Source organism: Pagrus pagrus, assembly GCF_965226575.1.
Source record: "Pagrus pagrus genome assembly, chromosome: 14".
Lineage (NCBI taxonomy): Eukaryota > Metazoa > Chordata > Actinopteri > Spariformes > Sparidae > Pagrus > Pagrus pagrus.
Genome location: NC_140198.1, coordinates 18,524,784 through 18,540,152, shown reverse-complemented (window position 1 = coordinate 18,540,152; position 15,369 = coordinate 18,524,784).

The window sequence follows — 15,369 nt, the reverse complement described above, 5'->3', positions numbered from 1 at the left end:
TATTGCCTTTTCGTCTTAAACTCCGATTTAATTATTTTACGTTAATAGAGAAGCGGCAATAAGACGATAACGTTGTACAGCAGCTGTCATTCAAAGCAACCCATCATAGAAGAAGACACAACAAAAGAAAAAGCGACACAATTATTTGCGAGTGATTGCCTTGTCCAGTGGTACATCACACCACTCTTACCATTTGAGTCAAATATATTGTGTATGACTTCATCAGAACAGGCGCCCTGTTTTACAAGCGCTAAAGGTTTACATCATAAACAAAACAGACATAAAACATGACCGTAATATGTAGACAGCAGCTAATAGAAGCTAGGATATTGACTAACAAAGAGCATTTATGGTAAAAGAAAGAAAAAAAACTTGAAAGTATTACTAGGAGTCACTAGAGTGTTCTAGTCAAGAGCCCTGTTGTAAGAATATGTACACTTATAATAAATAGTGCCCTCAATGAGCTGTCTGAAGCTATTCAGAGACACCAGAGTTTTGAGCATCGGCATCTGTTGTGAATTATTCCATTAGGATGGTGATGCAAATCTCAATTTCTTACACTCAGCGACATCATAATGTCCTGAACTGATTAAAAACGGACTCTCTCGAGGAGAATAGTCTGACCCACCAGATGTAGACTTTTGTTACAAGCCTGCAATTGCCCAACTTAGTCAGTCAGCATTCTCTTCCCTTCCCCTATCCGCATGTCAGCGTTGAAAATGGCAAGCTACTCGAACCCTGACCTGGTTTCTAATGGTATGAATGTAAACAAGCTTGGAGTGATTACGTTTTCTTTAGCAGGGATTTAGCTATTCTATTGCCAGAGCTCACCTCCCCTCGTGCAAATGTTGCCCGAAAACAGTTTTGTGCATCCGTCGCTACCTCCTGAATCCATCATTTAGACTTGGATACGACAACGGCGCTCAAAACGTAGGAAGATAGACAATCTTATCAAACCCTCTTATCTTTTACTTGAGCAGTTAAGTCTCCAATCTGATCTCCAGCAAACAGATTGATGATAGGTTGTTTCTTTACATGACATAACAGAATACATATTTAACGGATTTAGTGTGGACAGCGAGTGTCCAACATGGCGTCACATCACTCACATGCAGTTAGGACATGGTGTAAACACAGAAGCTAACGTCTTGGCATATTCGCCAGGTAAGCAACTCTCACTGTAATGAACAGGCGCCATCTTTGGGTGCTGTGTCTGGTTCGACGATACATCTATGATCCTGGACTTGGCCAAGACGATTGAGATTGATTTTAGAAAAATAAAAAAAATAAAAAAAAAAACGAGCATTTTCCACCCGACAGCAAGGATGACAATGGAGGAAGACAGACCTCTCTCCAGCGCTGGCACAGTGCTGTGGAAACTAAGAAGAAAATAAAGAGCTTCTTCCCGATAGATTCCAACATTTGGATATATGTCATACATTTAATTGATATAAAACTTGCACATGTGTGAGAAAGTGGCCAAATCCATAGATCAGTCATTCAGCCCCATATATTATTTAAGCTTGAGTGCATTTTGCCTCCTGACTCTTACATCAGAACATCTCCATTATGCTTTAGTTAATAAGATGCACTCCAGAATAACTTTATTGCCTCTGCATGCACACACAAACTCTCTCTCTCTCTCTCTCTCTCTCTCTCTCTTTTTCTCTCTCTCTCTCTCAAACACACTCACACACACATACAGTACACACACACACAGGCTCACACACAGTGAGGGAGAAGGGAAGGACAAGACATTAATTTTTCATGTGTCAACACTGGGAAGAGAGTGCACATTTTATGGAGCTCTGACAATTCATGTTTTGGTTTTACGATCGAGCACAAAGAAAACACTTGAATATCACACCAGTGCATTAAAGCACAAATCTGCACACGCTCACAGCCTCACACAACAGGTTCATAATGCTGTTTATGTCACTTTCTGATGCAGCTGCGATGTGATTACAGCGTCTCTCTGTTGTGTCAGAAGCGACAGAAATATCTAACCCCCAGTGAGAAATACATTCATCTTCATCTTGAAAGCCTTGAACCATACTCACTTTAACAGCCTCATTAAGCTTTTATCATGTCATTTAATTATGATTTTGGATGGTTTTAGGTGTGCTATTGCAAATAATTCCAGCTGTTTCTGGCTATGATCTCTTACGCCTAAAAAAAAGGCAAACGAAAGGAAAAAAGACAACCCAGCCAGGTGTCTGACGGCCTTCAGAGGATGTGTTTGGTCTGTTCATGACCCAATTGATGCTGAATCCTTCGAAACCTGCTGACAGAGCCCGAGGCCTCTGATATGGTCAGTTAATGTGGAACTCCTCTGAATGTCAGAAATGTAAAATCTAAAACATAGTGTCCCATTTTTTTTAATTCAGTCTAATCTGCAGTCAAAGGTACTCTAAAGGACAGCTATTGAGTCAGCTCTTGATTAAATAGATCAATGGATAAATTTTTCATCCTCAAAACCCTTTTTTAAATGACTCGAGGCAATTACTGCAGAGTTTGCCAAAGGTCTCCTCTCTGTCTTCTCTCTCTCTCTCTCTCTCTCTCTCTCTCTGTTGCTTTCCCTTTGCTTGCATCACTCACATCTGCCTTTGTAGAGTGAATTAGTAAAAGACTGCACTAATAAAAGAGCAGCCAGCCGGAGCTGACTGATTGAATTAATAAGCAACATAATCATAGCTGATCTGTAAAGTTATCTACAAGCCGGAGCATTAGGAGCACTGGGTGTAGCACGCTGGAGAGCGTCTGGCTGCCTGTCACAGCCCCGCATCTGCTCTCTGCTGCTGTCAATCGCATCTTCACCTAATTGCTTGAGATAGGGGGTTGCAAATTGTCCTGAAGAGCTCCCCCTCTCTTTAATTTCGCTTAGATAAAAACTTGGAGGTGCCTGGTTTGCTAATGGCTGCCTTGTTTGGATGTTTACTGCAGTATAATCAAAATACACGAAGAGATTTGGACTCACTTTGAATTCTACCACCTAAGATATACTACCCGAGCACGGACACTACAGGTGACAACATTGTTTTTCCATGGACTGGTCAATTTTGAGATTTTGGCCTATTTTGCTTCCATAATGTGTCTTTCAGACTAATGGAAAGGGAATGTTCAACACATTTATGTCTCCTTTTTAGCTCAGATTTATGTTCTGGAAATGTATGCACACTAGCACATGTTTAATTAGACAGCCTCATTTGCATTTATAAACATAAAAAGTCAGAAAAATAGTGATTCAAAAAGAAATAACTGTCTTGGTATCTTTAAAGACTGTTTTCTCAAAAAAGGTTTTATCTTATGCTCAAGGCACAAAATCTCCACTTCAGTGGAACTTAAACATAACCTTCCAGTTTCTATGTTCTGAAGGTTCTGAGGGGCTTGTTCATATATCATTCATAGCCTGACTTATATAACATTTTATCTCCAAAAACATGGCAAAAATAGGTTTGTATAGCTGTTGACAGGATTTTCTGATACATGGAGTGAAAAAAAGTAATATACTAAACTCCCTTTGTCAAAAAGTTTGACAGTATGCCGACAAAATGGTAAAAGAAGTTTGAACCCTGGCCTTATCCAGTGTTCAGATTTCAGAGGGTTCAGAGCGCATACCTCAGCCAAGGCCACACGGTCCCCTCTCTGAATCTCCATTATGTCAAGACCATCAGAAAGACTATCTTCTGTGAAAACATATTTAAACCTGTTAGATCTGGATTTCTGTATCGGAGACCTGCATCGCATTGAATTCACTCATAGATACCAGCCACCAAAATATGTCTGATTTCTTTTCGTCAAGATCCCTGAACTATTCCCTGAGAAATTAACAAAAATGTTGAATAACACCATATCTCTAAGATTTCCCAGATCTGTACCTTTATCCAGATCTGCACCAAAAGTTAATGGGGTCCAGTCTGGGCCGAAACCCATCCTCCATCCAAGTTTTGTGGAAATCCATTTGGTGATTTTGTGTTATCCTGCTGACAAACCAACCAACAAATGGACACAGGTATAAAAGACATAACCTCCTTATTGAGGTGTCGGAGGGGTTCATAATGCCTACTAAATATAGAGAGGCTCCTTGGATGGCAGTGTCAGTGTGTTGGTTGGTATGTCCACCACTTCGGTCCAAAACCAGAATAGCTCAGCAACCATTAAATAGATTCCTATGGCATTTATGACAGACAATCATGGTTCCCAGAGGATGTATCCTACTAACTTTGGTGATCCCCTGAAGAACGCACATGAGGCTGTCATTTGTGGTTTGGAGTGAAATGTTTTGACAACTACTGCCACGAAAATAGCTCAAGACATTAATGTTTCCCTGGGGATCAATTTTAATAACTTTGGTGATCCCTCAACTTTTCATCTAGTGCCACCATCACGTCAAAATGTCCAATACTAAAACCAAAACGCTGTAAACATTACACACTGAAGCATTCAAAGTGTTAAACTCAAAGCCTTGCTGTGCCTTAGTACATTTATATATACAGTCTATGGTGCCACTAGCATGGCTGAGGACTGTCTTGTATTAAAAATGAGGTGTTTGCAAGAGAAGAAGAGGGAAATGTAATTCTCGCTGTGTTATCGAGGGTGAACGTGTAACGGTCATAACACAGCTTTTTGAAGGATACTCAATAAATACAGTACTCGGCAATTTTATATTGCCAAGGAAAACAAATTGCGCTCCTGTGAGGTGAGTTTTTTTTTTTCTTTATGTGTTGGATTGTTTGTCACTGCCTGACAATTTATTGCACAGCACTCTGGCTGTACAAAATGATGGTGTAGCGAAACTAAAAAAAATAAACTCAAAAAAAATAAATAGCAGTAAAGCAGAAAAGCTTCAATGAATCTTCCACTTTTTCCACCATATCACCTGTTTTTCTTCTGCATCTAATCCACATTTTATATCCACATATTTTATATCAGAATCAAATTGTTTTCACAGTGTTGACAGAGTGTTTCAGACTGGATCTCATGCTGCACCAGTAGCCAGACAAAATACCAAGCAGACACATTTTCCGACAGTTCCAAAGCTTCACACCCTCCCAATGAAATAAAACTTTCACTCACTGCATAACACCCCGCTGATTTTCATTTTGGAATAATCACAGCCTAGATTTTGTTCTCTTCCAACATCCTCTTTCAAAAGAAAATTACATAGAATTTAGTATCAAGATAACAACACACTATCTTTTTATATGATGCTTCACACTGCAGACACGCCATTAAACACCAACAGCATCGTCATGCCAGAGGCCCCTTACTCCAAATGGCAATAAACAATTCTACACCCGTGGCTTCACCTCAGGCTGTGGCCATGTTATTAATTCCCATGTAGAGGTATCTATGTTTATTTATCCGCAAGATTCCTGTAAATAATTGGTGTCTGTGGTGGAGAGCAGCAGTGTGAAAGAGTCACTGATACCCAGTCTATTAACTTGTTGACACTTTGGGGTCGGCCTGACTCTGGGCTAATGTGGAGTGTGACCGAGCAGAACCATCTTCATTATCCCGGCGTAATGTTTCATCGCTTCAGGCTCGTGCACTGATGGCCACCCACTCCTCTGCCCCTACCTCTCTTCATCTATCGCTCTGCGTCTCTATCTTCTTCTGTAAACGCGCGGTTACGAACGGCTGCTTGCCATCCAGCATTTTTTTAAAAGCATCTTTTCCCCCTGATTTCTCGTTTATTTCTCCCTCCGTCCATCCATCTTCTTCTACTTCCATCTTCCTCTGTAGTGTCAGAGTTTTATTGCATCATCTTTCTTTGGTGTACTTGCACTCATATTTCTTCCTCTCATTTTGCTTTGCCTTGAGATGTTGCCATCTGTCTGCGCTTGCTAGCCTGGCTGCCCTTGTATTATTTGTACATCTTCTTCACAATTTTGTTGGGCCAAACCACAGCTGCTCTCTGTAATTTTCTCTTTCCTCAGACTTATTTCGTCCCTGCAGCATATTGAGGTTTTTCAGCTGTTTGTGAGGTAGCAGAGCCAGGCCAGCAGGGTGTCTCTTGATACCTGAAAGCATTTTTGATTGACTGCTGCTTGAAAATATTGTATTTTCCATGTCAATAGAGACAGATGAATAACTGCTATGTGAGAAAAGCTGCGTTATTAAACTAAAAACTGCATGCTTTGCTTTTAGCAGTAATGAAATTTCAGCGTTGCAGTGACGAGGAGTCGAGGGAGCACATTGGCTTTTGAAACGTGGCCCCATTTTACTTTATTTGCATTCTTGATCCTTATTGTAAATCATTGCACATCTGCATGAGCTGTGCCAATTAAAGTTCAGGGAGTAAACAGCTTCAGAATTATTATGCAGCGGAGGAATAACAAGTAATATGAAGCTGTCCTGAAGAATCTCTCACTGCCTTTCCACTGCTTCCCCAGACTGTCATCTTGTCACTTGCTCTGTCAGGAGCTCTTAAGTCATGCTAGTATGGATGCATGAAGAAAAAAAAACAAACAAATTAACTTTTAGTAGGATTAATTGACGAAGGAGGTGGAAGAAGAAGAGGATAAAATAGTAAAAATCAACCAGGTGCAAAGAATTGATTTAAATTCAAAACATGACCTTGAATGAAGCGTGAATGCTGGACGCCGATCTTGAAATGACGCCTTAGTTTTGCTGTCAGAATCAATGTAAGTCACTAAGAGAGAAAAAATAAAAGGATTTTAAAATGATCCTTGTTTTAAATATGTGAACTAGAGCTGCAACGATTCATCAATTAGTTGTCAGCTAAATTATTCCCCAACTATTTGGACAACTATTGATATTGATAATAATCATGATATTTTAAAATAAAATATTGAAAATATGTTAAGAATACACATATGATAATATCGTGGAGGCTTATATAATACATCAGCTCTCTGTTTCTTTCCGTTCCCGCTTTGTCATTGGAGGTGGCAGTGATGCCTTAAAGCTGGTTGCCATAAAATGGGAAAATCATGAATATTTGTTCTTTTTGTACACTCTTTTTACAGTCATGTTAACAGACTCTCACCACCTCTCACACTTACTATTTTGAGTGAAATGTATTTGCCAAAAAGAGACAAAACACATAATTGTCAAGGTTAAACCAAGAGGACCCAAACGCAGACACACAGGCAGGTAAGTAATTAGAACAAAAAGCCGAGTTTTAATAACATAAAGCTGAAAATCCAAATAGAAAAATCCAGAAATGTAGCAACAAAGGCAGGCGACAAAACAGGAGAAATACACGAAACAAATGCAAAACTAAGTACAAACTGGAAATAACACAAGGAATTGGGAACCAAAAAAACAGGAAACACAAGGGCAAAACAGAGCAGACAAACTGACAAAGAGAGAGGAGAAAAGAAAGGACTTAAATACACAGTGATAAGGGGGTGATAAACTAATTGAGCACAGGTGAGAAGAGAAAAGGGTGGGAAAACAGACAAAGGGAGGAAATGAAAAGCAAACCATGACACATGAGGACAGAACTTCAAAATAAAACAGGAAATAACAAAACCAAAACTCAAACCAAGACAACAATAAACAAAGATGAATTTAATGAATTAAAAGGAGTTTTTATCTTCTTCTCTTCTTCTCTTCTCCATAGATATTACAACAATGTGGTTATCATCAATTCTTTAGGCCATGATAATCGTGTTGTGAAATCTTATATCATGAAAGCCGTAATTTTTTTAAGAAGTCAAAATTCTTTGATCCCAGCTTCATTAATGTGATTATTTTTCAGGTTTCTTTACTCCTCTATGGTAGTAAACTGAATATCTTTGGGTTGTGGACAAAACCAAATATCTGAGGATGGTATCTTGGGCTTTGGGAAACCCTGACTAACACACATTGAAAATATGTTAAAAATATAACACTTGTGCTGAAACAATTGTGAATTACGATTACAGAAGGTAATTTTGGTTGCAAGGTAATGTGGACTTTAAGGCAGCTACAGAATGACATCAAGAAGACTAAGAAATGTTTGTTCTCTGAACTAAACGGAACATTAACTGATATATTTAGAAAGGAAATGAGGGAGAGGGCTAAGTGCTGGTGCTATTTGACTTAAAACCACCCATTATTGTATGTTTTTGGAGTCTGGAAAATCCAAATCCATTAAAGAAGACATGTTGTCTCTGTAGAGGTTTTGGCAGTGTTGCATTAGGAGGTGAATGATAAAATAACACAGGCAGGAAGAATGGGCTCTGGTCATCCCAAACATCATCTTCTGTTGTTTTTAGAGGATTACATGTTTTACAGTCTGAAACCTTGTTTTTAAATCTGTAGTACTTCGCTGGAGCATTTAACATTCATGACTACAAAAAATCAATGTTTTAATTAAAGATGGTTAAAAAGTATTTGAATTTAATACTCAAAAACTCTGTGTGGGTGTGGATTGATCAGATCTGAGTAAACAACCCACTTTCATCAGATTTTCATTCAAATGTTGCTATATCCTGCTTGGTCCATGGATGTATGGGGCATCACTTTATAGCTCCACTCACTTCAATCCGCATTGACAAAAAATTGAATCCCTGTGAAATGACTAAAGTGGTTCTAACTTTGGCACAAGTTGTAAGAGCCATTGCTCATCTCAAGAAGCTCAGTTTTGCGTTTTTGAAATCACCCATGACTGTGGTGTGCAGTCACCTGCTGCCCTTAAGTATGAATCAGGGGTCTGAAAACAGCTGGAGTGGCTGAGTCAACACATCCCCCCGCTGGGCTGCACAATCCCCCGAGCTCCCGGCCAGTGAGTGTGATATGATGAAGAACATCCTCCTGGTCTGTGCTGTGGTTGGACGAGGCAGCTGTCCAGTGTCCCCTGGGGTCAATCTTGGAGAACTTGCTGAAGAAGTTCAGCTGGATGACAATGAAGCTCTGAGGAACCTCTATGTGTGATACTATCAGGTTTCTTTGATGTTATAAACACATTCATTTATACACAACAATGTCACTATATGAGCATTGTCAGTGTAATAGAAACACAGATTTTGTTCTGCTTGTATCACATTATTGCTCACAGATGGCTTAGATTAACATCTCTTTGACAAACAATGGATCATTTTTTTGCAATAACAAAGTTACTGAATGGATGACGCTAAAACTAACACTTATTATTACTGCAGCTATAATGCAATGAAGCTGAAGTTAGAACTTGCTGTGCAAAATAAAAGACATTGACAAAAATGTCAGCAAGACTGAGCAAAATGTAAGAACACAGTTTCATGCTCAGAAAGCCTCAAAGAGAAAACCAAATTCTCTTCCACGTAACTACTGGCGTGATAATTGCAGTGTTACTAACTAGTGTTGACATGTTTTATATTTATATCCACTGGTTTCGTCATTTTTGTGCATTTGTAGCACTCTAAAGTGGTGACAATGTGCAAGCATATAGGTAACTTTCACGAGTGGAGTACTGTATGTATCAATTAACTGTCTGGTCTAGATGGATTTCTGACAGATGGAGTGATTTCAGCACTAAATTGCTGTTATTGCCGCTGTTTTGACATTGATTTTCCCTTATTTCCCAGAGTGGTCACAGTATAATTTTTGCAACCCCTCAATCAGAATGAATCACCACATCTTAATGAACTCCTCATAGTGTGAAATAGATGGAAAACAATACCCGCCAGTCTGGACCGGGGCCCCTATGGAGACTCCCTGATGTTTTCTAATCACGCTCTGCCACATTTCACATGTTAAGGTCTTTTTATAAGCAGGAACGTTATGTTGCTTGTGGCATGCTGATCATGTGTTACCCTGACAACTTGCTATTTGTCCTCAATTTCTCATGTTGTGATGAGCTGAAATGCCACAAAAGGCCTCTGTGATGTTTGAAATGGTCAGACTGCTGCTGTCATGGACATGTTAGCAAAATATTTCTATTGCTTTGTCAGTGGCGAGAAGTCTTTGACCTTGAGATTGCTGCCCATGTGCCCTTTAAATGCACTGCGTCTAGCCAGAAGAGATGCTGCTTCTTTACTTTCATTTCCTCAGACCATCTTGAAGCCATGCAGTAACTGAACCTTTTTTCCTTTGCAGTTCAGGTTTACGACCGGCCTCTGTGCTATGATTCCCTTTGCACAGGCCCGTAGCTAATCAAAGCCTCTCTTTCTGCTTAGCTGTCATGCACACAAATTCCCAACAGCACATCCTTATTAGCCCTGAGTCTAAAGCACACCAAAGTCAACTGACAGGCCTCCCAGGCCCCACAAGAGCAATTCTTAAGAAGTGTTTCATTCTCCCTGTCAGACGCATGTGGATCTGAGCTGATGACTTTGCAACTTATGTTTGAGAGTTTCTCCTCCCACCTCGGCATCTGTGCTCCTGGTGTAATGATGTCAGTGGAGGTTGCTGTGTTATGGCAGCTGTAATAATCTGTAATCAGAGCAAAGCCAGATTTGATCTGAAGATTAAGCAAGAAATGTTCCCAGAGTCACTTTGATAACATTACATCATTAGTAAGTGCCCTACTTGTCCTCAAGAATCTAGAGTCAGGTTCCCTTTTTTTTGTTATGGCAAGTGATACGTCACTAAGGTGTGTGGGTTTTATTCATACCTCAGGGTTTAGTGAACAGATATTGCTGTCAGTGGATAAACTGGTAAAGAACGAAAGAGCTTTCTTAAAGCTGAAACCACAAACTTTGAAACTCCTGCATGTTGTTGACATTTCCAGCTGTGAGAGCTCACTGAATGAACTGAGGCCCCACAGTTGTTGTGGAGGATTTTGCAGAAGTTTGCTATTTATTTTATGTAAAAAATTAAAAATTTGGCGATAAGACCCTTAAGATGCACCATCTCGTTTTCGAGGGGGTCCTGCTCGAAGGGTACCTGAAAGATGCATCAGCTGGAGTAGTGTAAATGAGGGAAAAGATATGAATAAGCTATTATTAATGGCTATAATGCACATACAGGGCACATCCTAAGTCATCCCAAGCTTCCCTCACTTTTTTATTAGTATTTTTTTCCTTGCGTCATAGTCCCTCCAATGGAGGTAGGCAGGGAAACCATGTGAATAGAGTGGAAACGATGAAATGTGTTTTAAGAGTGATCAGATGTCCTTTCCTGTGTCACGCACAGCCCTTTCTCACTTTGCCTGGTCAAATACTGCAGCCTGGTCAGGGGCACTACACTTCTAAGCTCGACACTGCAGTCACCCCTCTAGCATCCCTTCTTGAAACACCCCTCTAGTGCAGTTGTATAAAGAGCGAGAAAAGTCTGAGTCAGGGGCGGTTGTAGTTGGGGTGGTTGGATAGGTCACACACTGGACTGTCCCTTCAGAGACCGGAGTTGGCGTCCCGTTTGTGACTAAGATTCAAGAGTGATTTGTTTTTAAGTTATGTTTCGAAATTTAGTTAATGTACTTACAGTACATGACATTACATAAGTGAGCTACTTTGAGTAAGTTATGAGAATTAACTTATGATCTTTTCCTAAACCTCACCAAACCATGACACTGACAATGTTAATAACAGTCCAAAAGACGTAATATGGCAACTGTTTTTTTTTTTTTGACTGTCTAATTGGACACTGCATATCACGTAGTGTTGCTAACTTAAGCTCTTCACATGCAAAACTGACACTAGAGGTGAAAGTAGAGCTGCATACTCTGAAGCTTAAGGTTTGGCGACCTTAGTTTGGTCGCCATGCAAAGCGTTGCCATCTCGTTCAAATATGCCAGGTGTATTGTGGAGTTTTTATGTGTCCATGTGTCCTCTGTGAAGGCTGCTCTCATGTATCCTCGCTCATGGCTCCTCAGAGAAACACAGAAAACATGTTTTCATGTTTTGCAATATTCCACCACATCATGCAAATATTAATTATATACATGAAAATGATTATATAGACGGTTATATTCTAATATTCTAGACATGTTTTGTTACTGTTTTCTTGTATTGTTTTGCAGAGCTGTACTTGACATTTTTCAACACAAAAGTGAGGCTCGGCTTGGACTTGACGGCTCTGAGACGTGACTTAACTTCATCCTTGACTTGACTTGACTTGAGAGTTGAAGGCAAAAAAAAACATTGAAGTCTCAAGTTTCATCCCGGTAACAATAAGAATAGAATATTGCTCAACAGACTTGAGGCTTGACTCAAACTTGCCTCAGACTCCTGTGGATACATGAATATGATCTTAAACTCACATGACTCTCCTGTGTAATCAAAGGAAATATGAAGCTCTCCGTAGGTCTTGCTCCCGCTGCGAGCACTTGCAGATGTGCTCGCCGTGGAGCTTATTCTGTTCTTCTGAGGCTGTGACAGAGCTGATGGATTATTCAATAGTGTAATGAATGAGGTGCCAGAAACGTTCAGCTCCGCTGTTGGGCAGAATGATTTCTCTGGGTCTACCTCTGTCTTGCTATACGTTGCTCTCATTGATTATGATGAGGCTTTCTCCTCTCCAGTTATTACAATATTGATCTGGGACAGATGCAGAAGAACAGAGCGGATAGAGGAGTGAAGTTTCGGAGGCGGAGGAACTATAAGCAGTGTGAGGAATCGATGGGCTTGGACCACATGCGAGCACACTGAGCTAAGTTTAGAATTGTGGCATCATTAGGCCTCAGTGTCTTAGGTTACAGCCACGAATTATTGAAAAAAAAAAAAAAAAAAAACTAAGAAAGGAAAAGAAAATCACTGAAAACAATGATTTAATAAAATATCATGCAATCAAGCCGTGGAAAATATTGTTGATCAAACATGCAAGTAGGCTACTCTGAGGTCATTGTGTCATTCAATCAGCAGATCTTCACTCTTCTTGGTGAGCCACATTTTGTGTGTGTGTGTGTGTGTGAGAGAGAGAGAGAGAGAGCTGGTAACAGGTGTCATTGTTGGCATCTGGCGGTAGCTAGTTAATTCACGTAAGAAGCGTTCACAAAGAGGGAAATGATGAAGGCAACGTGGTGCAGGCAAGGCTCGAGGAGGTGGATGAAGAGTTATCTCCCATTGCTGTAGCAACCAATGAGTCAGGACATGAGAGCACCACTGTGCCTTGTACTTCATGTACAAGCTCAGGAGGGAGGAGAGCAGGAGGAAATGAGGAGAGGGAAAGACAGATGAGACACCAAAAGAGGGACTGGAGAGGAGAAGAAGAGGAGAGTATCAGGAGGAGGATCAAATCTCGATATTGCACAACGCATTGGCAGCGTACAATCTAGCACGATTGCTTCATCAATGCCAAAGCTCTTACTTTTGAATGTGTTTTTCAAAGTTGAATGAGAACTCAGATTGCACTCATTTAGATTGTTTTGATTTCATGTTGTAAAAAGCCAGACTGCGTACCTGCCTGGAGCCTTATTTTAGAGCACAGAGTTCAAATCTTATACTCATTTTACTTACTATTTCAAGAATAGTGCAATTATAGGGTGAAGAGTTCGAGGCAGGGCTTAGCCCCCAATGTTTCAAGATCCTGACAGCCCCTCTGTTCAGGTAGATCAGGTTTATGTATCATGACATTTTGCGGACATTATTATAGGAGGGTGACACACAAGGAGGCGTTACTGTAAAGTGTAGTTTTCTTACCACAAGGGAAATGTGTTCAGTTTCTTGATCTGATCTTTTTGGCCAGACCAAAGTTATTTGGAGGCTAGTTAGCTTGGAAGTTGTTGAATGCCATCTCTAGGAAAGATGTCTACTATAATGATACCGCTGCTTTTGTGCTATTTTTCCATTTTTAAAGGAGTATAAAACCTTTTATGCACAGATTTATGGAAACAGTGCCTAAGCGTCAGCCCTCTGCGTTGACAAATTACTGTTGGCAACGGTTGATCTGCTAGGAGACCTCAACCTCTGTGGTGCACTATAAGCATGTCACTGACATGTATAGCCTATAAACCGTAGGCCTAAACCATTGATTTAAATCATAATACATGCCCAATTAAAGCAGTGTCACAGAGGGAGTCCTGCATCACACATTTTATAATAAACAGCTTGGAATTAAGGTGATATGACAAATATGTTTTGCTTCCTGCCTAAAGGGATATTACACATCCAATGAATTTCAATAGGCTACCATCACATTTTCAAAAAGTAGTCTTTTCAGACTTTTCGTCTGTAGGACTTTACTGAGGTCGTCCTCTATGTGTCCCTGACCGTCTCCCTTCACTTTGTCTCTAAACACAAACTCCACAGACTGAAGGTCTGTGGAGGATTGCATCCCCTCAGTTCATTTCTGTGTCTGTTTGCCCGCTCCTTAGAGCTTAGTAAAGCAGAAAGTGAGTCTTCTTCCAAACTCAGCCTCCCCTGGTGTGCGACCTCAATTACAGAGGCAGAGAGATTATGGGTCAGAATTAATACCACTCTTAATCTGTACACACTCCTCGCCAACTCCTTCTATCTGCTCTCACCCTCCGTCTAGTGTCTTCATTCAATGCCAGTTTCTTTTAATAAACAGATGATAGTTCGGCTGCTCGTTTGTCCATCACTTTTCTTCCTCTATGTTGCCTGTCTCTTTCTGTCACATGTGCACAGACGTCCAATTTCTTCTTCCCACCACAACTCGTCACTGATGTTTGGCTGACGAACTGTCCTGTTGTTAGATCTTATCGATTATTATCCTGCAAATGTTTTTAACTTCTCAAATTGGCTTGTTTCTTTCAAATTTAAGGTAATTTTTGACGAAGTTCATTATGTCCCACCGATGACTAGAAAATATAATCAGGTTCAGTTTTATTTCAGTTTCCATTATACAATACTGCTCAATGAAATGCAGTTGTCACTCCCTCCATGCTGCACACAGTGGACATTTAAAAATTAAAATGAAAATTAAACTAAATTTTAACAAAAAAAAAAACTAATGTGAATTTGAGTCATTGTGACTTGGACTTCAGCTGACTTGAGTCACTGTTTTGGTGACTTGCAGCTTAACTTGACAGAAAAGAAATGACTTGAGACTCAACCTTTGTTTGGAAGACTTGAAAGACTTGACTTGAGAAATGATAACACAAATGATGAGAGATATGGTACAAAGTTACGTATAACATGTGCTCTATCAGTGTATATCAGTGAAAGGCAGTGTTGTTTATCGTGAGTGTGCAATCTGCATTTACAGCAGTATGTGTGTGTGTCAGTAACCACACACACATCCACATTATTTGTCTAGACTTGTTCATATTAAATTATATAGCACACATAAACAAAAAACACAAACAACACAAAAGTTATCACTTCTTGTTTGGTCACCTCGACTGTCCAGACAACTGTTCGTCATCTGAGGAAATAAGCTATTGGCTGCCAGATGCCTTCTAACATAATTCACTGCCTCACAGTCAAATAAAGTTTTTTGTATGTATGTGTGGATTCATATGAAAAACACACAATAAACTGTTTCTCGTGTGCCTCGTGCATTTCAAAGCTGAACTAAAAAGTCTAAAAACATTCA